This window comes from Phallusia mammillata, chromosome 2 (genome assembly GCF_965637545.1).
Source record: "Phallusia mammillata chromosome 2, kaPhaMamm4.hap1.1, whole genome shotgun sequence".
NCBI classification, from domain to species: domain Eukaryota; kingdom Metazoa; phylum Chordata; class Ascidiacea; order Phlebobranchia; family Ascidiidae; genus Phallusia; species Phallusia mammillata.
The window spans coordinates 828,474-853,447 of record NC_137253.1 but is presented as its reverse complement, the minus strand read 5'-3'; the positions used below and the strand labels follow the sequence as shown (position 1 = coordinate 853,447).

General features: G+C 37.8%; 1 long non-coding RNA gene and 1 pseudogene across 4 annotated transcripts in view; both read left to right on the top strand.

Annotated features, from left to right (window-relative positions):
* Window positions 1-20,792, top strand: part of LOC145212560 (uncharacterized) — a 29,687-nt gene extending 8,895 nt beyond the window's left edge. Inside the window, exons 1-6 of one of the 3 annotated variants that reach the window (XR_013856733.1) lie at window positions 16,872-17,473; window positions 17,723-17,875; window positions 18,092-18,224; window positions 19,667-19,802; window positions 19,963-20,188; window positions 20,409-20,792. This is a non-coding gene — a long non-coding RNA (uncharacterized LOC145212560). Of the gene's footprint in view, window positions 1-16,871; window positions 17,474-17,722; window positions 17,876-18,091; window positions 18,225-18,273; window positions 19,291-19,666; window positions 19,803-19,962; window positions 20,189-20,408 lie in introns of those variants that run through there. The other 2 variants (XR_013856734.1, XR_013856732.1) reach the window with 2 other exon arrangements.
* On the top strand, window positions 11,252-14,101 carry LOC145215146 (uncharacterized; annotated as a pseudogene). Its single transcript, XR_013857214.1, has 8 exons — window positions 11,252-11,670; window positions 11,741-12,188; window positions 12,256-12,346; window positions 12,435-12,638; window positions 12,843-13,006; window positions 13,127-13,301; window positions 13,372-13,472; window positions 13,564-14,101. The product of XR_013857214.1 is annotated as an uncharacterized LOC145215146 (transcript).
* Window positions 20,793-24,974: the final 4,182 nt, after the last annotated feature.

The window sequence follows — 24,974 nt, the reverse complement described above, 5'->3', positions numbered from 1 at the left end:
AAAGTTAAAAGACGGTTGTTTTAACCATGTATCATATTTCATTATTGCACGACAGCTGCTACTTTCCCATGAACTGATTTACAATCTATTATCTAAACGTTTTCCAGCAGCCCAACGTACAGATAAGTTGTTTTTTAGGAACAAAATTCAAGACACGTTCCTGACCGCAAAGTTTGTGTATTCTTAATTGTTTGAAGTTGCCTCTCCTTAGGGGACAAATAAAGACTTTTCAAATAATAGTTTTTTTCGCAAATTAAGATGACTTAATTTATATATTCATTGGTATAAGTCAAAATGGTAATGTAAACCTTGGGATTTCTTGCAGAACCGCAATGTGATCCCTATAACACTATTCATATTTCTTTGACAAAATTAAAGATATATTCCTCCAAAATTTAAAATGACTCGATGTTCTTTGTTAAAAATCAACACGGTAATGTAAAACAGGGTCTTTAAGTCACTTGCACAAAAACAATATGCTTTCTACATAACACACATACTCTAAAGTAGAATGTTACTGAGGAGTTATCATTATGTCGAAATATAAGCGTTTCTATTGAACAAATATACAGTAGTATGACATAAAGCTTTGTGTTTAATGGGAAAGCTGTTGAAATGGTATTTAAACCCGGCAGATTTGATGACCTATTTCTACCTCATAGCTTTGAGATATTGGTGTAAACCTGTGCTAAAACAATCAACCGACGATATTTGCTTGTGACTTTAATGGCCGTTGGACTTCTGTGTGCTCCTGAAGCTGGAGCCTTGGTCGTAAGCCGAGGGCGGGAAAATTTACACAGTCAAGCTGACGACAATCAGTGATATTTCGCTATAAAGCTTAAATATAAAAATATAGGGCTGCTATAAGTGATAAGTAAGCCGTAACCATCTTTCCTACAAAGCTGTTGTTTCATGACATTTGTACAAAATGTTGCGTCGTGTCGGATGTTCACTTGTCTTGTGTCAATCAACTGCAGGAATGACAAGTCAGCGCTGGATTAACTGGAAGACAAAGTAATAAGCTGATTGGGGCATAAAGAGATGAGAACATCACAGAAACATTAACCAAGTATATCAACGACATTTTCAATGGTATTCTCTCAAATCATGAGCTGTCCACTGTATATCAGAGTTGTAAACGGGTCTGAAATTTGAACCCGAAAGTACAAGCCGGAACCCGATTCGTATTTGAAAAGCCCGTTTAGGCCAGAAAGCTTGATTGACAGGTCTATACATTGAAGCCTCATAAAAGATCAAGACAACAAACGCAACACACAATTGGTCTTGGACAAGGCGTTTTAGGCTGTTTGACATTAGGTCAGGTCCAGCAACTGGCTACTTAGCTTGTTAAATTTATTCGAAAAAATACAGACACAGAGTGTAAAGTCAGACCCGAATGAATCCCGTTTTTGAAGAAAAAAACCTATACAGAACCAAGATCTTAAATGTTTAGTGGCATGTAAAGTCCGGCCCTGATATTAAGTGAGAAACTCCACTTGATAAGAGTCGCAAAATAAAAACCTGAACACCACATCACCTTCAATATATTTCACAATGGAAACTGCAAAGCAAATGTTGTTTGACGAACAAACTGACTTATGCACGACACCTAGCGGATATACAAACGCGGGGATGCAAAACATATCGCTGAAGACGGTCACGACAGTCCTTAAGGAAACGTGACAACTCGAGCCAACATTCTAGCTCTTGCGCATTATTTGGCCGATTAATATTCCAAAATGACATATATTGCCATTGCATTCCCTTCTCGTGTCTTATTTTGTGGTATTTTCCGCTATAAACGTGGTGAAGCATTTATTAACACTGAAACGGGACTTGCCATGCCTGGGACGCGCTCCTACTATTTTCCCTGGTTTGTGCAAATCGAATATACAATCACAACACGGCATGTGACGTAAACGTCAAATTAGTGACGCTGCACTTTGGATAAGCGAAAAATTTTACAAAGTTCAGAAAAGATTTATGCTGTTCACAACACGACCAAATAACTTTAGATTAAACTTGTAAATTAACTTTGTTTGGAGTAATAGTGAAGTGTTTTGCAAACAAAGCTAACATGCTGCTCGATGAAAGGTCGTTACATTCGATCCTTGCAACTGGGACAGAAACAGAACGGAAACATTTCAAATCGAGTCGATCACTGGTGGAAAACTTAAATAAAAAACATAACAAAAAGTCAGCAAAACTTTGTCACAAGTAAATCTTAACAATTTAGCTTTTGAAATTAGAAAATGTTTTTAACAACTCGGTTACCTGTGGAAAAAAAATTTGCTTGTGTAAGAAAAACACAACGATTATTAGATATTTCAAGCTTTATCACTCGAACATGTGCAGGTAAATGCATCTTCTTTTGCTATCTGTCTACGTGACAATCACGAAAGTAATCAGTAATGTTGAAATCGCCCCCTTTCGAAGTAAAATCGCCCCCCAACTTCCAAATATCGCCCCCGTTGAAGAACCCTGATCTAAACAAACATAAATATATCGTTAAATCAATGCAAGCCTCAATTTGTTTTGTTTATGTCTTGTGTTAATGGTTTACGGAACAACAATAATAAATTAGTTTTGCACTGGTGTTAACATACGCAGGTGGTTTCTGTGGCGAAGTTGAGGTTTCGACACTAATCAAAGTTCCAATATACGTTTGTTACTTGCCAAGTCAGTTTGGTTGCAACGGACGCCGACACGTAATGGCAAGAGGGGCGATTGCTCTTTCTGCCTCACTATTGCAAAATTTTCTGTCGGCGCCCATGATAGTTTTGACGCTTTGTTTCCCGATTGCGAATATAGCGGAAAAGGTGATCTTGCTTTAAGTTATGACATCCAGCTTGCTGTTTGGTAAAAATGTTTGAAACATTTAAACGATGAACAATAAACGATTAATGATAATGTGTTAAACGATAGAATGTCATTTATTAATTTTAAGTAGCAACTAGCGATGGGCCGAGCCGAGCCAGAACCCGAGTACTCGGGACCGAGCATCGGTGTTTTTGACTTTTGCGGGGTTTATGGAGAAATTGATGATGCGATTATATTCGAGCTTCTGACAATTATCGAGAGTTGTAGTTTACTTGTGGAAATTTGTTGGTTTGAAAATGTACAGATGGTTGTGTTTGTTAGGTGCTTCAACCTAATAACAACACTAATTGATAACCAAAAAAGTGTATTAATACGCAGTAAGTTTTGTCTGTACCCACAAATTTCTATGAATTTCATTTTCTTTTTTGCACTAAGAACCCATTACTATGACAAACAACATTTTTGTAAGTTTAATAAACCTGCAACTGTTTTACTTCAACTAAACTCTGCATTTCAACTACCGCTTCGTTTTTTTCTAAATTTGCCGGGAAAATGATGTTCTGTAAAAAAACTTATGACCACTTTATATTTTCAGTGAAATCGTGTTTTCACATTTTGTATTTATATTTTTTTGGGTTTTTTTTCGCAACGTTGTAATTTTCTAATCGATTTTTCAAAATGGCTTAAATGATATAATCAGGCTTTTTTGAAGGGAAACAATAATAAAAAGTAATATAGACTACACTGGTAAAGTTTCTGACAACATAGGCTACCCATATCTAAAATACTGTACAGAGTGAAACCAACTACAATACGGACTGGGAAATGTTCACAGCCAGTTTTTGTGGCTAAAGACGAGACTACGGAAAAGCGCGAAAAAACATTTAACAAAAAGACGGGACGAAGTAAAAGTTCACGCGCGATTTTTTGCGTAAGACGGTGCTGCATAAATTGCCAACAGCAATTTTTTAGTTGAAGAAGAACAATTGCTTATTTTGAAATCATCGATTGACTTCTAGAAAAAATGTGTAACTTATTTTTGGCAACAGACACAGTTGATAACTGCATTGTAAGACGGAAAGCAATCGACTACGAAACTTAATAGATGATAACGTCATAAACAGTTAAAACTGCTGTTTGCTATAAATCGTTCAGGTAAATTATTGATTAAGTAAGAAATTAAAAAGGAATTTTAGGCTGAGGTAGACTGGAGATTATGTGATAAATCCTATTTCTTTGCTTCTGTAATCTTTACTTCCGTTAGTGAAAAAACGAACTTGTGATGCGGCCGACAATAGCCCAGAGATTTTGCACCCCCAAGTTAAGCTACAAGCTTTTCATGGCTATGGGTTTACATCAGCTGATGTGTGTCGTTTTTACGCTGTGTGCAATTAAACTACGTGAATGTAATTATTTATTGTGAGAGTCTAATAATACACCTCTATACTTGAAACCGAAGTGCCTGGATTGACAGTGTGTTATGCCAACGAATCACCATAGGTGTTAACTGTTTGCAATCGACAGTAAAGGATTGTTATTTTGACGTACAAAATTAAAATGTTAAAACCATGCAGTATAATGTAAAAAGTTTAAATTTCTTCAAAAAGAGTGAAGACAAATCGTTTTTGGCCAATTGTGTTTGTTCGCTACAAATGTGGCAAAAAGGATACAAACGAAAAAAATAGACAAATATTTACTTTTTAACAAACTGGCAGCGGACGGTTACGGCTTACAAATAGTTTTTGTGGCGTACATTTTTGATCGATGTTGTACTGCAGTGTTTCCCAACCTATGGGTCGCGACCCAAAGTTGGGTCGCCTGACAATTCTGTTGGATCGCCTGTTTTTGTGGCAATAAAAGCATCTACTCCTTGACTTCGTTTCGTAGAGTTATTTTTATTACTCCCAAGGTTATAAATTGTTGCCCAATAATAATTTCATGACAATTTGGCGTGGTAGTGGTTAATTCTAATTGTGACGCCATAATGTTTGTGTGAGATCACTGTTGCGTTGTCTGGCTGATAATGCTTTGAGCCAGCTCTAAGTTGGTTAAAAATAAACGAATATTATTTGTTTGATTTGTCAAATTGGCGCAGAAAATTTCGAAAAGCTTTCCTGATTTACAAACAAAAATCAACCCAAAATAGGAAGAATGTATGTTGATGGGTCGCAAGAATCCACAAAACCAAATTTTGGGAAGTAATTGGGTTGCGACAAAAAATGTTGGGAACCACTGTTATAATGTATGCCACAAATTAACCTGTATAATGCATTGAAACCTAGACATCTTATGACGTAACAATGCATCTGATAGGTTCTATCATCACGCCATGTCACGGCTTTCGTTTGAACTAGAGTAACATTTGGTTTTGGGCACCCGATTCGTCAACAAGTGCTCGATTAGAAGCGCTTGTGTTATGAAAAAATCCCCGTTTCTTATGGGGCGGTGTTATAATTTTAGAACATATGTTATAACACAGCCCGATTTTATCGGCAATGGTAGTGAAGCAATAAATTTTTTTTTTTTTGAAAAATATTCTATTTTCTGTGGAAATAATCGCAGGTAAAATGAGTTTTACATGAAATTGGCAGTTAAATGTGAACTGTTATGACAAAAGCAAACGCATTTTAAGCAGTGAAACAGCAGCAGTACCAGATTCTCCTCGATTGTAAACTGTAAAATACAAAATGGGCCAAGGTTGTTGTATCTAATAGGCATCCATGTTCTGATAACAAATGGAGTAATGAAAAGTGACAGTTCAGGGTGGGGGAAGCATTTCTAGTGCTTCATGAAGCAAACTAAGGCCTAGCACACTATCAAATGAAGGACTTGGGACATTGGATTTGAAAAGCAATGATACATGGTAAGTGGTTGTCAATTGTCATGATATGCTTGTCATTCTCAACTGTTTCTATTATTTTAGCAGATGGTAATTTGTTATTTTTTTAGGCATGTTTAAAAATATGGTAGCTCATCTCTAGTGTGATCCTGGTTTTGTAAAACATTGGCTTTCATTTCTACTGGCCTAACTCAAGCATTTTTGTGTAAGCTGAGGTTAGGCGAATCCAGGCTGAGACCGAAGCTGAAGAGCGACGCCGCGCAGCCGATGCGGAAGCTGAAATAAGACGTTTTGAGGCAGAGGTCCAAGACAGAGCGCACCAGTTGGAGTTTAAGTGTTTGGAGCTGCAACTGGCAGAAATCGGCGGAGCCCAACGCGAAGCGTCAGCGGGCAAAGCGAAAGCACCCAAGTTGCCTGCGTTCGTAGATGGCAAAGATGAACTGGATAGTTATCTGTAGCGTTTTGAGCGTTTTGCTTACGAATGGGAGAGATCCGAATGCGCAAGCGCGCTTAGTGCCTTGCTAACAGGTTGAGCATTGGATGTCTACTCAAGGCTTTCTGATGATGATGCAGTCGAGTATGATCAACTCAAACAGGCGCTACTCAACAGGTTTGATTTGAACTAAGAAGGATATCGATGTAAATTTCGAAATTCAAAGCCGGAAAAAGGAGAAAGTCCTTCTCACTTCGCAGTACGACAACTTTGCCCAAAATTGGATTTGGGCAAAGTTGTCTGGATTTTTCATCGAATGGAAAGATGTAAGTTCGCTTGGTGAAGGAGCAGTTCCTCAAGTCATGCCCGAAGGAGCTATCAACTCATCTAATGGAACAGGCACCGAAAACTTTAGATGGTTTGACTGGGATCGCCGAGCAGTTGCTGGCAGCACACAACCGAGAGATGGATCACGATGTGCGTCAAGACGTACGCGAGCTTTGTGCTGACTGCAAGCAAGCCGGGCATGTGACTGAGAATTGTCCGAAGCGTGAACCTGATGCCAAAGTACCTGGAAAATGTTTTCTGTGTGACAAAGTGGGACACATCGCGAAATATTGCCATTCGTGTGCGTTGCCACCGGTGAGGATGTCCAGCTCGGCAGCATGTTCGATAATAGTCGAGCAGCCTAAAATTGGGCCCAATCTGCCATTACGTAAAGGCGTGGTAAACAACCAGACAGTGACTGTGTTAAGAGACACAGATTGCACGGGTGTTCTGGTTGACAGGAAATTCGTCCATAATGATCAAGTCTCGGACAGGCCAGACTTTCTTAGGTTGGCCGACGGTTCTGTCGTATCAGCTGAGGTGGCCAAAAATTTGTTTACACCAGAATGTTAAAAAAAAACTCTCACCTTTTTCGATTTCAGCACGCAAGCCCTGATAATTTTGTGCAACGTGCAACTTAGTGATTGGTTTACCTGCAGGTTGCTGTGGTGATGTTGTAGTGTTAAATAAGTTGTTTCGGAATAAGCTATAAACCGAGTCACTACAAAAGTTCGCTGATGAGTCTCAAGGTTACGACCGCGTCACTACAAATTAGAAAGGTATACCACTGTCCTTAACCTCCCAAGCTCCTGAGCTTGTCAGGACCGGAGTCCTGGAAACTCCACACACGTGTCTTGCACTTTGGTTCGTTTGTTTATTACTAATTCAAATAAAATCTTATTCAACTTATTCTTATTCAAATAGAATGTTTGAGAAACAAAACAAGTCGTTAGAAATTAATACTAATAACGTTTACATATAAATTCAAGTTTAACTAGCAACCAACACATTACTTCAATGCAAGTAATTGAACAGTAAGCCAAACGAGTTAACTGTGGTACGACTCAAACTGTTATGAGCTATTACATCAGCGGTGCGTTACATAAATTCATAACACGTGACATTAAACTGTACAACTATGCTCTTGCCGTTGGCGCTTGCACATTTCTCACACACAAAACAGCGACTAATTCACCGCACAAGACAAAACATACGAATAAAGCGGGTAAACACCAGATAGCAAAGTCGATCAACCTCCTAATTTAACTGTAACAGGGAATATTATCAACTCGAGCATTTTAGCAAGTACAACGAGCCAATTTTGCAAACAACCACTGCAAAGCTTGCACAAATTATGACGCAATCGCTACAAGTCCGCCGTCGAGCTGCTTGCCTCACAAAGAGCTTAACGTATTCTGGCATTGTCGCAAAAACAATTTGTTAACCCTGTAAGCGGAATTAAAACTTGAAGGAATATTTCTCGTACCTCATCAGCGCCGTTTACCCAAGTTACGCGGATGATATCATCCTCATAACTAAAGGAGAGAAAAGCCATGTCACAGTTTAACGTTGTCTGTATGATTTACGTATCTCATGTTGTTCCATTACCTCTGCCGTTTCCTGTACGTTTCCTGTGCGGGGATTTTTCCATCGTGGAGTGCTTCAGGGATTACGCAACGCAATTCTACATTATGCAAAACAATTACTCAATAATCCAATCATGTAAGTATATAGGCATGTGTTAAAAAATCTGGAAGGCCCGACAATAATGTATCCGCGCCAAATCCCGATACTACATACTATGCGTGGTATCGGTACTCGTCCGATACTTCAGAACAAATACCGATTCCTCTACAAACGGGAAAAAAGTGCTTTAGTCGTTTTGACGAAGTCGCCAGTGCATCACAGTTTCTCCGTCTTGTTACGACGTTTGCTGTTTGTCTCTGAAAACATACAAAACGTACCGAAACAACGAAGCGCCGAATCAGCAGTTTTAGCCAAGATTCCGTTTTTTTAGGAATTAGGTAAAAACAGGTGTAAAAACTGACGCTTAATACATGAAAGTAAACTGATTTACTTGTCCAATTTAGCCTGCTCCGCATTATTAAGGAACTGCACTTCAACTGAGGTAACCTTGGATCAAGTTTAGGCGTTACAGTGCTTTATAAATGGGCGGCACTAAACACTGCCTTAGATTGGTAATACAAACCTGCACAACAACATCTAAAATTGGTAACCAAGAATTCTTCAATGTTGGCCACAGGAATTTATAAACAATCATAGTTTGAAATTTTTGATTACATATTTGTTTGTTGTACGAGTTGGACAAGCCCCGAGCAGAAATAAACAAGATTTTTAAAACATGTAGTCACAACACTATAGCGGGCATAATGTAGGTGTTATACCGAAAAAGCCGTATCTCCGGACATTCCGATATATTGGAAGGCAAATAGGCTAAAAATCTACCCTGCGGTGGGATTTGAGTCAATAACGGGAGTCTTTCCGGGACTTGCGCTCTACCAACTGAGCTACACAGGATCAGTGGTGAGCCGATCCGGTCGAATCACAAGCACCGGGGCCTGCCTCGTATGCTGCACACGTGAGCTTCGTAGTTGGTTTGACCAGTGATCGTTTAAGATGAACATAATTTTTTAACACGGGTAGCTGTAGCGCGTTCAGTCATGATCCACCAATTGTACCCTCCACTGTTTTGCGCTTCATAACGTTTTAATAGCTTTTTCCGGTCTGGTTATTGTTTTAGTGCCATTGTGTCGCTTTGATTTTATTCACCAAGCGAAATAAACTCAACTCAACTCAACTTAACTTCACTTAAAAGTATAAATCATTGTACGACAGATCTATTAAACGCGTCAGACCAAATCAAATCAGTAAAAATATCACGACTGCGTTTGTTGAAGCCATACTAAAACCAATTGCAATAGATTTGCTGTAAACAATAAAAAACATACTTTGCTGCCTTTTTTACCATTTTACCTACACACATTTTTTCCATTAAACTGTTTCTGGTATCGAGTTAATCAATAAGTTTTTAATGTAACGATTTTAAATCAACAACCAACAAATTCCGATTTGCAAACAGTTGTTATTCTATCAACTTCGGATCTTTGTTGTTTCTAAACTACATCGCAACCAGAGGTGACTTGTTAAACTAAGGTTAATCTGACAACGCAACTGATATTTGAAACTCAGTCTTTTCACAACACCTGAACAAAAGCTTCTTCGCGTTCGTGTACAGACGGCGGGTTGAAGTCACCAACGGTAGAACGCGGAAAAGTGTTTACGCTGAAGTGAAAAGGCAAAGCCAAAGGAACAAAACGCTCTTATTTGTTTGTGTTTATCCACGGTGGGCAGGCAACGCTTGAATGTGTTATGCTCGCAATATTTCCACCGTCGAAAAAAACTTTTTCCCCTACTTGAACCATTTAATGAACTGTCCCAGTTACGCAAATGATATCAACCACATCGTCAGGTGAAATAAAATTAAAACAAGGGATGTAACTTGGTAACGCACAACAGAAAAAAGGCGACACAAAGTTACAAACTTTACTTGATATTTTTTGCTTGGACAGCGATTCATTGAAAAAGTTCCGAAAAAACTGTTCGAAAATATAATTAAAAAATGTACTTCTCAATACAGCTTTAGCTCTCGGGAACGACAAAAAACTAATTAAGCTTACAATTTAGCGGTTTCAAAAGAAAAACACGCAAAAAGTACAATCAGCAGGTCTATGCAAGCGTTAATGCCTTTTGTGACTAACAAACAAATGTTACAAAGCGTTCGTTTCGTTGAACCAGTTTAAGTACTGTCGTTTTACAGGCTACGCCACGTAACTTATCTCAAGCATATAAAACAGCGTTTTCGATATTGATAGCATGATTGCAGTGTTTAAGTAAAATACTAATGTCTCAATGACAAGTTCAAGGGTAAAAAAAGTATAAAATATAGGCGTTTAAGCTTTAAGTCGAGACTTGCAACGTTAGGCAAGAATGAAGCTAGTGGGTGGGTCGCATTTCCGCATCGCAAAAAAAAAACTGTTTGAAAGTTGAACTGAAATCCACGAAAAACATATAACTCTTAATCTAATCACAGTACGACAGACCTTAAAAATACGTTGTTACAAACTAAATCAGTACTCCAAGCGTTTTTGAGCGGCAAAAACCTTTGTTCTACACCAAACATTGTCACAATATAGCACACTCAACCCATCACGATAAGCCTTTGTTCTCTTATAATTACTTTACGTTATATCCCGCTGCGCTTGTGCATTTTCGCCTGTTGTGCTTGCACTATATCGTTCATTGCTCTGATGAAGCCCTACCGTTCTGGTGGGCGAAACGTTAGCGAAATACAAGTTCTTAAAAACAACAATTAGTATTTTGTTCAGCATTACACCAGTTGAACGACAAATTTATTAATATGCAACCTGGTGGACGAAACGCCTGTTCAGTATTAACAGGATTTTATGTTGCGGTAATTTAAAAAAAATAATGATTTAAAACATAATTTTTTTAGTGTGATTTGTGATCAAAAATACATAACAATAATAATTAGGTTTTATGGTAATACGATGTTTTAACTTGTAAAAAGATAGCTTCACAATTTGTTTTAAATTTTGCGCTCTTTTGGCGTCGTCTAGTGATTGGCGGGAATTTGGCCGAAACGTCAGTCGAACGTTGACTTTATTAAGTTCAGTTCACGTGTGATAATATCGGGTGACACTAAAACGCTGAATGGGCGGGACGGGCGGGATGGGCGGAATGGAGGGCGGGACGTCGTGAAAACCGCTAAATATCGGGTTAAATTGCTGACGGTTAGTGCTATTAAGGTTGGGATAAGGTTTTATAATACAAAATCATGAAAAAAAATTCCGCCGAACACTACATTCCGCGCCCGAAACGTCCCGCCATCTCCTGCGACGTCCCGCCATAGCATTTTTGCCTAATGTCAGGAAATAGTTGAATAAGTTTTAGGCAGGGACATTTTTTGATTCATATACTATTATAAAACCTCAGCCTAACCCTAATAGCACTAACCGTCAGCAATTTACCCGATATTGAGCGGTTTCCGCGAGGTCCCGCCCATTCAGCGTTTTAGTGTCACCCATAATATCCAGCAACGTGTTTGAAGAAACAATGAATTCGTCTGTAGACGTTGTCATCAATTTGGTTCGAGATACTTTAAATGAAATCCCAGAGAATGATTTGGAAAAAAATTGTAAGGAGTTTAGTGGTATGTACAAGTTGTAACTTCGATGATGCAAAAGTATGTTATTTTTCTAGCTGTAAGTTTTTTTCTGCAGATAACAAAATCGACTCGTCGGCTTTAAAATGTGTCAATAATTTTGACACTCTAACAAAAATTTTGCCAGGTGTGCCTTTTGGGCACACTCTCAAACTCTTTGGTGCCATTAGAGAATTCAACACAAGCAAAGATGAGTTTTGTGAGTCGGATGACACCCTGCCTGTGACGTCTGATGACTCTTTTTCATTTATTTCAACATCTACACCAAATAGTATACCTATGGTCTTATCTGAGGATTGTAGTGATAGTTTGTCAATTGGAAATGAGTCTGAGCTCGCTGGTCTAAGTTTTGAAAATACAACCCATCCAATTCCAAAATCATTTCCTATAAAATCCTGTCAATTTGGATATCATGCAAAAACGTTGATAAATACAGGTTCACTTACTGACAAGGGAAAAAGAGAAATAACCTCTGAGATGATTAGAGTAATGAAAAAATATGAAAGGTACCTGTATTCTGTTTGTTAGTGTGAAACATTGTATTTAGTTAAAACTTTTGTTCATTTTAACTAGCCATCCTGGTAGACTTTTGAGAAGAGCAACAGTTTCAGCTTTAGTGACACGTGGAAAAGCTTCACTGGGTTTAAGTGATGAAGAAGCCAAGGTAGCTGTTTATATTTGATATAACTGTAACCTACTGATGTATGTGTAAAATAAAGCTATGGAATATTACTAATCAGTTTGTTCTTCAGATCTTCTGGTTGCACAAAATTACTCAAAAATTGAATACGCAACTAAAACAAATCAGAAAGTCACAAAAGGAAAAAACGCCATCCAAAAGAGTCAGCAACAACTTGTCGGGTCTTGCTAATACATCAATTGCTAAATGCCGAAAGGTTTCCAATACATTTGAAAGTCAGATGGAGGAGAAGTCTTTAATGGAACAACACCAAATGGTTTGTTTGTGTTTGAACAAAACCACTTTATTTATTCATATTTATTTTGTGTAACATAGGTGTGTTAAACATCATGCCTTGTTTTAGGTGCTACTTACAATAAATACATGCCATACCACATAATTCTGTTTTACTGTGGAATATCATATTTTATAATCATGCATGTTTCTCATGAAAATACTTTTCAAAATAACATTTATTCAGAACCTGAAGCAAGAATTTATGAAACCAATCATTCTCCGAAACAAAAAAAAATTTCAGAGTTAATGGCACAAACATTTTACTTCCGACAAAAGTACATAGCAGATAACAAACCTACACCACAGACAATGACAAAGGAGTGGCCTGCAATATCTACATTTGATGAAGTAAGATTTTTTATTTATCTATGGTTGCTTTGTCTTAATACAGAATTTATATGTTTGTTAAAATAGTTGTTTAATTTTGCCACTATTCAGTTGTATGTGTGTGCTATTGTTGGCTTGCAGCTATTAAGGGAAATGAACAGAATTCAACAAATTAATCCTACCTTGGACAAACTGCAGACAAATGGGGAAATTTTGTTTGACAAAGTAATTGCTTATGTACAGAAAGTCCAAACTGGGTCCAAACTTGAAAGAATATTGAAACAGATTCCTATCGAGGAAGACAACACCAACCAGGGTAAGTCTACCATATTTTTAGACATATGTAAATGTGATCTAAAAATAATATTCGTTATTTTTGCCAACAGACTGGAAACTTGTTATTGGGTTGTGGCTTTTAACTAACCTTTTGCCAAATAAGACAAAGAAACACTTTGGCTCGGAGAGATATCTTCTGGACCTTTATCCGGTAAAATGACAATAAATTTATTTTTTTAATGAACTTACTATATTCTAACATAGTGTCTTTGATGCATCTACATAACTCTTTGTACTTGCAGACCAATACAACCTACGAGGATGTAAAAAATGAATTACCAGACCGCCACCAACCAGTTCTTATTTTATTTGGGACACTTGTAAAAATTCAAAAAATCTGCCTAATGTCGGAAAAGAACATTGTAATGCAGGTAGACTCGATTGTGCAGGGTGTTGTTGCCCTTCTGTCTTATTATTATGCAATTAACTATGAATACTGCCCCCATGTGTGCAAGGCCCTGCAGTTTGTTCAAAATTTTTGGCTTGAGATAAAAAAGCCACCGATTGTTGACTCTGTTAAAGAGCTGGCATTGAAGTTGGAATTTTGACATTCACTCATTTACATAGCAGTACTTATTATAATGACTAAATTGAATACCTGAATCAAGTATTCTTATTTGCTGTACATTATTAATGCAGTGCATGATTGTGTATATACTGTATTGTTTGTATAAAAATGTGTTTCTGGCCAGTCTGGGTTACTTTGGTCATTTTTCAACTGTTTAGCCAACTTCATTTTTGTCATTGCATTGTCATGGGACAATAAAAGTATTTTTGACATCAATGTGTGAACATTTTAAGGCTTGGATTTTTACATGGTTGGGTGCAGTGAGGTTTTACCTAACTGTTTGGGTATTTAGTACCCAATAAGTTTGGGTGTACATTACCCAACAAGTTTGGGTGTTTTTTACCCTATAAGTTTGGGTGTTTAGTACCCAATAAGTTTGGGTGTTTATTACCCAATAAGTTTGGGTGTTTATGACCCAAAGCATTTGGGTTAAAAGAACCCAAACAGCATTTTGGGTTTACCAACGAAGGTACCCAACAAGCTACCCAATTACTTTGGGTAAAAACAACCCAATATCATTTACAGTGCAGGTGGAAGAAATTCCAGCCAATCAGAGGCCGCGAAGTGGCCAAGCATATCGATTTTCGCCTACGCTAATTAAGCCGTGTTCACGCCACTCATGTTGTGCAGACGCGCAGCGAGATTATAAACCACCAAAACCATTGCCCGAGCTATACCGCTGTTAGGTTGTATCAGAAGGTGTTTGCGTGTTTAATTAATCCTATTGTGGCACACGAAGATATTTCGCGCCATCAACCGGACCAAATAGCAGCAAGTTATTCTGACTACCGAACCTCGTCTAAACCAACATTTACTGACGGAAAACACTATTTGCAATAACGTCCACAAACTTGTGTCCCTTAGATAGAAGCTTCCATATCACTTCTGCCGTAACCTAACAAAACAGCTACAAGACTGTTTGGGAATTACAACACAACCACAGGTGACTTGTTGAAAAGAAGGTTGAACCGACAAACATTTGAAAATTGATCTTCTGACAATTCCTTAACAAAAGCTTTATTACGTCGTGTCCGAGCGCCGGGTTGAAGTCATCAGGTCTTTGATAAAATAATGTGGAATAGAAACGCAACTGGGTGTGACAACATGGGTGGATTACAGCCGGTTAAAAAATGGAGGGAGGTAAACAACGACCACCAAAAAATAAACTCTGCCCAACATCGTGAGAGGTTTAATGATATTGAACAAACTCGTCGTGTTACTATTGATTCCACACTGCTTTTAATTGCTGTTGATCACTGCATGGTAATGTTAGTTGGATAAAATATAGAGTAAAGCTCTGCACTATAACAAGCTGCGCATTATCCTTTGGTTAAACGCCACTTTTCAAACACTTTAAGAATCGGGTTTGTTAAAATCTCAGTAAATTTAGTATCAAGCCAATAAATGATAAGCTGCACACTGTGCACACTTTTTCGACCGCACAGTGGCCTGGATGAGACCTTATAGGTCGAAACAATGTGCACGCAGTCTGCAGCTTAGTAAATTGATTCTGGGAATTGTTCCAAGTTCTATTGAAATTCCGGTCACTATTTCTACTACTTACTATATACCCCAAGTTTGGAAACGGTTTTATCTTTTCTGTGTTCTTGTTCTTTTACTGCGTGTTTCCAGTCGGTGTTGTCTGCAAGGCTTTCAGTTGAGCGATGGTAGTGTTTGGGCCAAACTGTTGGCTTTTTGTCTATTTTAACCTTTTTGTGCTTTTTATAGACACTGACGATGCTTCGGTAGCGAAATATATTTGTCGTTAATAAAAAAGGTAACGGATTTTGACCAGGACATATGAGTTTCCAAACTTGTTGCTTTGTTTTGTTTTTAACGCAATCACGTGAGGACATTTTTATTTCAATTCCCTTTATGGACTCAATAGCGCCTTTCGTGGTTGCCATCGATTTGCTGGACAAGTGCGACAGCCGCACAGGGTCGTATAAATTTTAACCGTTAGGTTTCGTAATTATTTGTATAAAAGCTGTATTGGTGATTTAATACAAAAAACTGAACTAAACGATTTAAATTTACTCTTTCACAGATTTGACTTAACAAGCTCCAATTTACCACAACTGATCCAAAATCCTAAAATCCATTCCAGATTCCAACCTTGCCAAAACATCAACATTCGACTACATTAATTTCGTTCTCATCTATTTAAACACAACATATATGAGATGAAACTTCGTCAATTTACAATTTAGGTTGAAATGGCTGCTGTAGGTGATTTTATTGTTTCCCTCATCCAGTCTTTGTTAAGGTAAACTAGTATTTGTAGCGAAAAGGTCAAACAAATTTTGTGTGCACTAGCGTATTTAGGGGGGGGGGGGGGGGGGACAAGGTGCCATGGCCCCCCCCTCAAGAAATTTTGGCCGGCTGTTTTAGTATTAAATCTTGTAATTTCAGACAAAACTGTGAATAGCAATGTGCGCTATTTTGTTTGATGTGCGTAACGCATTGATGCTCGTCACACATCTCAATAAACAATGAATGCCAATCCAGGCCACTTGGCGTCCAACTGCGCGTATGACGTTACAATGGATTTTATAATAAGTTTGTTACGTCACACTCATACAAGTGAAGATAATTCACAATATGATTAAGAGGCAACCACTGTTAGAAACAACTGTGTCGAGCGTTAAAAAGTGTTACATGAACACGATCGAATCGTGACTATAACGTTCGTTACTTACAACAAGAGTAAGGGCTTCACAGGGCCTTAGGCTAACCAGCATTTAGTTGATATTGCGAGTTTAATAGGCACAACAGGTGCTAACAGAGAGGTCAACACAGTCTACCGCAAGGTGGTGCACTTAACGCCGCAAGGTGGCGCACTTGTCACCGCAAGGTGGCGCAATATATTTTATGCTGTTGGCCCCCCCCTAAAACCGATCCTAGGTACGCCACTGTTTGTGTGGTTGCACTAAATGTTAAACAGATGAAAAAATGGTTATTTCTAGCGTAAGAGCATTTTTTTGCGTACAAGCAAAAGGAAATTTACAACTGAACTTTCCATAGTATGAAATGTAGGCATTTAGGCAATACTAAATCCCATGATTGAATGAATAAATTACGGAGTCACTGTGATGTCATAGACCGGTCCGCGGACCCCCAACGTAATTTAGTCTTTTTTCGTTTCCCGCATTATGCGTTATTATACTTTCGTTTTTTGGGGGGCAGAATTTTAATCAACCTTCACAGACCTTTAATCTCAATAAAGTTCTGTACTGTAGCAGTCAATGCACTAAAAGAGATACATTTTCTAGTGTACAATACTTAAAACAAAGCACAAATAATTCTATTGTGTATGTGTTGTGATGTCACAATGGTAACAATCACACATTTTCCTGATCCAAGGGTTTGATTTACAGTTTGCACTTATATACGGGATTGTAAAAACGGTTTGGGAACTTAAAAATATTGTACTGTTGTTAATGCTATTACAAATGTTTGCCTCCACACGGACCCCCTGAAACCATCTCACGGACCCCTTGGAGGTCCGCGAACCCCAGGTTGGGAACCACTGTCATAGACGAAACGCATGCAATATCGGTGATTGTGTTGTGTTGCTAATTAAGGTAAGTTTTTTTTTTTTTCATTTTTCGCCTTGTTTTAAAGCTCAATCTTGCGTCACATTTCAAGTGCATATTTTACTTTATAACACTTACAAAATTCTGCATGTTTCACTTAGTATTGGTAATTGGTATAGAAAAGAATATCAAATGTAAATTATAGAACGAAATATATTTATTGCTTTGTTTGTTTGTGTCAGACTTTTGCGTAGGTCCAAGTCGGCAGTCCAAAATATTATCTAATTCTTATTAAAGGGAAGAAATAAGTTGAAGTTGATCTAAACTGGAGAACTCACAATTTGTGATTACAACCAGCTGAAAGAGGAAGTTGCAAAACGGTCTACTGCGATCAATACAAAAATTATGTGATGTATTTTACAACACTTTGTTGTGAGAAACACATTAAAAGTAAGTTGTAATGGATTCCTATGTATTATTGTACTGTATATATTAACACATGCAAATTAACAAGTAAACCTGTGTTTAAGTGTGGCAATAATTTTCATTATAGAGTTAGCTTATTGTACTTTACACCAAAAAAGGTGAAAATATTCCCTTGATGCTTGGAAATGTCAAGTTGTTGGTTTTCAATGTTTTTCATCCAATTTATTTTGCTTGATACAGTGACATGATCCACCAACAGTAAACACAAAATGGAATTAGATAAAGCTCCATTTAAATGGGAAAAGTTTCCATTGAGATAAGTGTGAAAACTTTCCATGTGCAAGAAGAGTGAAAAGCAGATGATTTAAAACAGGTTTATTTGGATTATTCTTTTTAAAAATGATATATTATTATGAGTCCCCTTCCAAAAGGGATTACATGTTGTTTTGTCTGTTTTCTTCTTCTGTCTAACGCTGGTTTGTTCCACATGTTTGGTCAAGAAAGATTTAATACACACAGTTTAGTTAAATTTGATCCTTCCGAAATTTGACTTAGAATGACCCAGCAGTTCACACACACGCCCCCAAAATGTGAAATTTTATAAACATCCTTACTTGCTAAAGTACACGATCCAGGAGTTTCATGCTTTGTTGGTTGGTGCACTATAAAGTGTTCTTTGGTAGTTCGTAACTTTTAGTTAAGTTTATCCATTTTCACCCCTTAACTCCAAAAATACAAGCCCTACTGTGCTGGAATTTTAGGCGGTTGTTTGTTGTGGGTTCTTTATTCAGTATTTACAATATTAGCTCAATCGTACAAACAGTTACATTTACAGCCCTAAATAAGTGAATTTGTGTTAAATGTTGACAAAATCCGACAGCTATGCTATAGCACAGAAGTCCCAAGGGCACTTTGGTGGTTTAATCCAGAGCAGGAGGTCTCTGCTTGACGAACAAACAGACGTTTTACTAGGTGGTATTTTCATTGATTAGAATTGAGCTGTTTTTGCCAACAATGCTACATATTTTATTACATTAGTATGCACTTTTGTTTAGTTTGAGTGAAGGTTTTTGCACCTTTGACATGATTAAACTCGATAACTGACTTGTCACTCCTGTTGTTAATTAATTAATTAACATAACTGTAACAAACTAGATGTCTCTGTAAGCTGCGATATATTGTCTTTAAACTGTCATTGTCAGCTTGGTCGCTGCATGACGAGGAGTTACTGAAGGTCAATTTGTAGGTATCGCAAAACAGTTTGAACGAGTTTTTTGTCACAACATAGCTTTTTTGTTTTTGACAGATAAACTTAAGAATCAATACCTAAGTAATGTTTGAGTTATGCAAAACTTTATTGTTTAACACTAAGGACTGTGTCAAAAGGTCATTAAACGGTCAAATTGCTGCCGCACAGCGGGGACTATTGTACGTCAATGGTAAACATTTTCTGATACAAATTTAAGTAAAAAACAATTTGTTATGTATTTGGTTGCTGCAAAATCGCTATAGAAAAGCCAGCCTTTCTAGTTTCTTCCATAAATATGATTAACAAAGTACTGTTATAAATGTTTACCTTTCTAAATTTCTAATGCTTTTTAATATTTTATAAACTCAAGCTTATGTAGTTGGGTACTGACTTGGTTTGGTGAATTTTGATTTGTTACAATGCTAATGTTAGTGACAAAAACTTTCATAAACTAATCACAAATAATTTTACCAATTGGTCTTTTACATGTCACATGTTTACTTTGTTTTGATTGAAGATTGGTACAGGACTGGAACCAAGAATTAATTTCAAATTTACTTTTGCAGGGTTCATGGAGAAATTGTTGATAAATGTGATTATATCCGAGCATCTGACAATTATCGGGAGTTGCAGTTTACTTGTGGAAACTTGTTGGTTTGAAATTGTACAGATTGTTGTGTTTGGTCGGTGCAACTTTGCAAGGTTTGTTGTTTTCTTCTTGACATTTGTGCCATGATAAACCTTTTCTCTATTTTTGCACCAAAACTCTTAAAGTGACAAACACATTTTTTGTAAATTTGTGAATAAAATGTGTTAAACCTAAAACTTTTTGTTGCCTTATGACTAATGTTTTGTTTTTCAGACTTTCAACTGGAAAATGATGTTTGTGACAAATATCCTGAATAGTTTGTGAAATGAGGAATTTTTAAATTTCATCAGCATTTTCAGTGGGTTATATTTTTCCATTGTAGCAAAAGTTGCCCGGTTCTGCTCAAAAGAGGTTCATTGTCTGGAAATCGCTTAGCGACTGTTGAAACTTCAGCCATGATGTCACGCATTTCGTGTTGAAGCAATATGCATATTTTCCTGTACGATAAGTTTTATTTGAGTTTGACTGTTCTTATGTTGTTTCTCTTTGGTGTTTGTAAAATATTTAACATTGTTCTTTATGCATAACAGCTGTTGTTGTTTTTATATCAGTCCCAATGGGAAATATGTAGTAAATTCAAGTATTTGTCTTAACTTTTGTAAAGCTACACAAAATACTAGTTTTTCGTTAATGAACTTGTAATGTTGCTAACATTCTAGACACTGGAGTGAGCAAGAGACCCTGAAAACATTACAATGCTGTCTGTGGAAGTTGCTTTGGGTCACTGGAGTTTCCAACATATTCTAAATTCCCTGAAAATCTTTTTTTCCACTAATGGCTGCATTAAGTTTTAATTTGGTATTACATTATACAAAGTGTTTCTGTTAAAAAAACGATGAGTATTTAAAAATGTTCTTGAAAAAATGTAGATTACCTCACAAAGAAAACATTCATCTCATGCAGTTTACGCAAAGCAGATTTAAAAATCTTGTTTTGTTCAACAACTTTTTGTTGTTTTGAATCTGGCAACTTTGTGTTGTTTGAAGAAAATCTTATTTGTTGCAAGTTAAATCGTGAAATAAAATTGTTTTTGCCCGCCGAAATCACAAGAAAAACATGCTTTACTGATTGAAACATTGTGCAGAAATGTCTCTATTTGTAATAAACTTTGCTTTAACAAAAATACAGTTTGCAGTTACGTTAAAAATGAGTTTCCTAGAAAAGTTTGATGACAAAGTGCATGGACTTAAAAGTTTTAAAATTTGAAAATTACCATCAAATTTAAAACTTTTTGATGAAAAATGAATGTTATTTCCGTTTTTTACAAGATTTTCGCTTTTTTGTTATTGCACTATAGTTTACAAGTAATAATGCTTATTTTCTTTTCACAAATCCGTTTCAGCAAAGTTTCACAAAAGATCACGCATGTGGCTTTACAATCTTAAGGTGGCTGTACACAGGATCCGTTTCGGTCCGTTTTCGTCCGTCATGCGTATACGCGCGTAAATTTCGGTCCGTCGCCTTCCGTCGACGTGTATACACAGAATGCGAACCATGCGTTTGTCCGAAAACGGACGAAACGGACGTTAACGCAAGGCCATCCGAACAAATAAAACATGTTCTATTTTTTCGGACGATACGCATACGATTTTCGGTGTAGTGATAGTGCAAAACTGAGAGATATTTTTCTGAATTGGTTGAGTAGTATCAATTATTTTGATCAAATCACAAGACTTGAAGCCCTCTTGTTTCTAATAATAAATAGAAGTGAAGTGTAGTGTTTTATAATGTGCCGGTTACCATCGTGTGTCGTCTGTTGCATGAACCGTTGTGTGCATGGTTATTCTACCTAGCGTGTGCTGATGGTGTGCTGCGTATTGGACAGCAACATTAATAAATCTGGTTTAATCCCGCAAAGCGTGGGTGAGACGCTACATTTGGCGACGAGGATCTGTTTTACATTTGTTTTATCAACATTTGGGTTGATTGTGGATCTTCCAGAAGGTAATGGAAGGAAATCCTGACCTCGTGGGAATGTCAAACAGTGATGTCGGTGCACTGAAACCATTTGATGTTCAAGACGGTGCACATGGTTTATCTCAACGCTGGAAACGTTGGAAACGAGCTTTCAATCTATTCTTGGTGGGAAAGGGAATCACGAGTAGCGTTCAGAAAAAGGCACTGTTGCTACATACTGCAGGTATGAATGTGCAGGAAATTTACTATACACTAGTAAACGAGGAAGATGACAACAAGACCTATGATGAAACTTTAACTGTTTTAAATGAGTATTTTATACCAAAGTGCAACATACCTTTTGAAAGATCAAAACGATAACTTTAGTAATAGATCAAAACCATCAACAGCATGTCTTAAACTGACGATCACTGTTTGCCTTTTGAACTTTAATACAGTAAAACCGAAAGACTGTAAATCCTTGGTTAAACAGAATCATTCGGTTTGAAATGAAGGAATATATATTTCGCCTATGTGGCATCATCAGTTCCTGTAACCGAAATACAATACGATATAAAAACGATATAAAAATGATTGCTGAAACAAACACGATAAAATAAATAAAAGCAGTAAAACACTAAAACAAGATTTTACTGTTTCAAACTGTCAACGCTGTCTAAACCAACCTCAAACACAAACAGAACAAGCGAAAACTCCGGGCACTGAATCAAGGGAGAAAAAAATGAAAATACAGATAAGAAAAGTAGGGCAGGCACGCGCATGCAGCAATAAACCAACGGTGGTGGGTACCGATGGAATTTCTAACGTATACGAGGCAGGACCATTTCTTGAATATTGATTGTAGCGTCCAATATTTTCTGCCATTTGGCCTCGCAGAAGTCTAAATTTTCTTTATTAGGTCTTTCAACAAAAGTAATGTAGAAACATGTAGCGATGTCGGGTTTCTGTTTTAAAATATCAGTGTGGTTGCTGGCGTAATGCCGTAATAGAGCTGCTTTGTCATTTTTTTCCTTGAAGTTGAAAGTTTTCCACACCGCTCTGTGTCCGCGCCACCGTACAGCAAACGGGTTCTTTGTTTGGCCAACATAACAAGCATTGCATTTTATGCATTTAGCCACATAAATACCGTAGTCGCGGCAACAAAGGGTTTGTTTGAGACGCATTTCTCCAGCGGGTGTATTAATTGTGGTAGTATTGGGCACCATTGATTTATAGTTGCCGTAATGCCCACAAAGGCCGCAGTGTTGACATGGATGGGATCTGCCTGCTGTGCTTGATTTACGCTCTTCACACGCAATGCGCCTGTAGTTTGTCAGTAATCCTCCCAGTGTAGCTGGCCGTTTGTAAACCACGCAAACATTGGGTTGCAGGTTCCTTTCTTTTCCTGAAATCTGTAGCGACTTAGGAAAAGCCGTTGGCCAGACAAGTCTTGTGGTGTTGTTCTTTTTTGACTTTTTTGACTCTGTTGCCGTTGTGCTGTCCCAGGTCCAGGTTTTGGCAACTTTAAGGTTGTGCATTACTAGATTTTTCGGAAAATGCGATCGCAAACATTTCTGCTGCAGTCTTTCCAGGCTGGTATTATAGCGCTCGTCATTTTCGTTAAGTCTCCGCAATCGCCTTGCCTCCCCAACAACAATGGACTTAAATATGCTGAGTGGGTGGTGTGATGTTCCGTGTAAAAAAAGGCGATTGATTGCAGTTGGCTTAACGAAATCAGTCAAAATAAAACCGAAAGGATTTTGGGGAAAACATACATGCAGCACGTCCAGAAATTCCACCTGATCATCTTTCTTTGCAGTGCAGAGGCTGCGAAACGTCAGTTGAAGATTGTATATCTCCAGTCCCGTAGTCAGTGCCGCCTGTATCTGTCTATTTGAAGCAGGTCCGCTTGCAACCCAAATAATATCATCAATGAACCTTTTAAAAATTAGTGCTTGCTGTAATATGCCTTTTGCTCTCTTTATAATGTAGTGAAGGGCTACATTAGCTAAAGATACCGAATGGTTGTCTCCGGTTATTATTCCCTTGGTTTGTGTGTAATACTTTCCATCATACTTGGTAACTACATTGTCGATGGTGAACAGTATTAGGTGCAGTAGTTGATTCTGTCCCTTGCTGCTGAAGTTCGTCTGTTCTGAAAGCGCTTCAGAAACTGCATCTTTGATCAGTGACCTCGGAAGGCTTGGGTACAGGGCAACGACGTCTGCAGCCGTTATGATAATGCGACGTCCTATTTGTTCAGCTCTATTTGAGTTTGCTTCTTTCCACTTCTTTACGGTATCCACATATTGCGTGCTGTCCCGACAGTATTCGTTTATTCCCGATTGACAGTATCTCACTGCAATAGGTTGCAGGATGTATTGGATCATTGCAGTGACTCGCGACGTCATTGTGTGACCAGCCGCTTGCACCAGTCTTACGGGAATGTCTCGGGCCACAACAGTTGTAAGCTCGTTTTGTGTTAGCTTGTGCGTTTTTAGAAGTGGATAAGCATATGCAGGGTTTTGGTTGTCAAAGTATTTCGCACGAGCACCTGAAACTCTGTGGTAGTTATGCCCTGTAACCTTCACGCCAACAGCACACAAAAGTATTTCTTCCGATATTACACCTTCAGAGTAGAGTTCTTTTGCATAATATTCGCAGGTTTCTCTAATTGCACCACACTTTTTTATGAAAGTGGTATCATCGATTGGCAAAATACTAAACTTTTCCAACTGTTTTTTCATCATATAGTCGTAGTCTTTAAAATCCAGTAACACAATTTTGCCATCCTTGTCAGTTTTGCATATTACTATGTCCTGTTTGTTAACCAGCTTTCTTAACTCTTGCAGTGCTTTGCGTTGAGCCATCGTCAGGTTGTTTCTTAAATGAAAGCCTTTTCGAGCTTTTCTGTCTAAGTTGCGTAGTTTCGCTTCAGCAAGGTCAACGTAAATACATGTTAAAAAAATCGAGTCAAGTTCTCGACGATAACACTACATCATTGCTATCCCGTGGGCTTGGTTTTGCGCCCACTCCGGATTGGAGCAATCTTGTAAGAGACGAGGAGTGGTTAAACTTTCATTCGCACATAAGACGAGTAGAGTGGGCACGCGTCTTTAAAGATAAACCGTCTTTTGACTATGTCTCACCGCTGCCTCATAACCTAAGGCTTCCAAAATAAATCGAGTCAAGTTCTCGACGATAACACTACATCATTGCTATCCCGTGGGCTTGGTTTTGCGCCCACTCCGGATTGGAGCAATCTTGTAAGAGACGAGGAGTGGTTAAACTTTCATTCGCACATAAGACGAGTAGAGTGGGCACGCGTC